The following is a 1,319-nucleotide window of genomic DNA, read 5'->3' as shown; positions in this document are numbered from 1 at the left end:
CACCCCCTGGGGGCAGGCGGGAAGCACTGGCCGGAGCGGGTGGCACGGGCAGTAGGTGGATCGGCTTCAAGAAACGGAAGCAAGTGTTGGACCGTGTCTTCTCCTCCTCCCAGCCCAACCTGTGCTGCTCCTCCCCAGAGCCTCTGGAGCATTTGCTCCCCGCGGGAAAGGGGCCCGCGGCCGGGACCGGAGCAGGCGGAGCGACGCCTCCTGGCGGACGCTCCCCAGACTCGGCTCCCTCTTCGTCCTCCGCATCTTCTTCCTTGTCCTCCTCGCCTCAGCCACCCCCGAGGGGGAACCGTGCCCAAGATGAGGGTGCACAGCGTCGGGGCGCCGCGGCGCACTTGTGCCATCAGAAGAGTTCCTCCCTGCCAGGCACTGCCAGCCTGGAGCAACTGCTGGAGCCACCTCCACCCCCGGCGGGGGCAGAGCGGGCACAGAGCTCCAGGGAGCCTTGGACCCTGGAGAAGGGCGGGGAGTGCGGCGGCAGCCAGGTGAGTGCTGGGTGCCCGGGGCCACGCCTCCAGCTTTGGGGGGACCGAGACCCCGAGACTTGCAGGGCGGTGTGGGTGCTCCCAGGCAAATCAAACCGTGGAAAGAAAACGTCCCGCACCTGCTCAGTGAAGATAAGTCTTGCACCCCGACTTTACTTTGGGCAGAAATAGCTTTATGAGGTGACAGTGAAAGTGGAAGCATTACTGGTCGCCAAACAGGGGAGAAATGAAGTTAGACATAATTCAGGGTACTTTTTGGAGGTCTTCTAGAAGGACTCTCCACCATGTCTCACTTTGTCAAAAGAAAAACAAACCCCAAAACGTGAAAAGGATGACAACCATGGCTGATGGTGGTGTGGAGGGGCCAGCACTGGACACACATGGTTTGCAGGAAGGAATAGAAATGCGAACAGGTGACTTAACGGTAAACGCGAGGTAATGGCGTGGGGAAAGCCTTAGAGCAGAGGTTTGCTGACTTACCCACACTCCCTTCCTGAAACTTCCCGCGGCAAGTGGGTCGCTGCCCAACAAGTGAGCAGCCTGCGCGCGTCTCAGCCGAGTTAGTGAAATGTGTTTCTGTGGCCTTTTCTTAGATGGAATAGTCATCGAAGCGGCTGCGTTGTGAGCGCGCTGCTTCCTGCGTCATGTTGACTCGGATCACGCAGGTGTATTCGGACAAGAATCCAGTAAACTTGCATGCAGGGCCCCAAGGCGCTCCACGGAGCGGCTGCGTGCACTCCCTCTGTCTTCTAGAGCAGTGGTTCGCAACCTTGGCTGCACATTAGAATCACCTGGGAATCTTTTTAAAATCCTGATTTCTGGGCC

The 1,319-nt window shown here is 59.0% G+C and overlaps 1 protein-coding gene across 1 annotated transcript in view; it reads left to right on the top strand.

The window, feature by feature from the left end:
• Positions 1-152: 152 nt before the first annotated feature.
• Positions 153-1,319, top strand: part of MCTP1 (multiple C2 domains, transmembrane 1) — a 448,818-nt gene continuing 447,651 nt past the window's right edge. Inside the window, exon 1 of the mRNA XM_014543980.1 lies at positions 153-494. The gene's annotated coding sequence lies outside the window, so the exon portion shown is untranslated. The remainder of the gene's footprint in view (positions 495-1,319) is intronic.

The sequence above is a fragment of the Myotis brandtii genome, unplaced genomic scaffold (assembly GCF_000412655.1).
Source record: "Myotis brandtii unplaced genomic scaffold, ASM41265v1 scaffold344, whole genome shotgun sequence".
Taxonomy (NCBI): Eukaryota; Metazoa; Chordata; class Mammalia; order Chiroptera; family Vespertilionidae; genus Myotis; species Myotis brandtii.
Note: the sequence above shows the minus strand (reverse complement) of the source record. Positions and strands in the feature narration are given on the sequence as shown.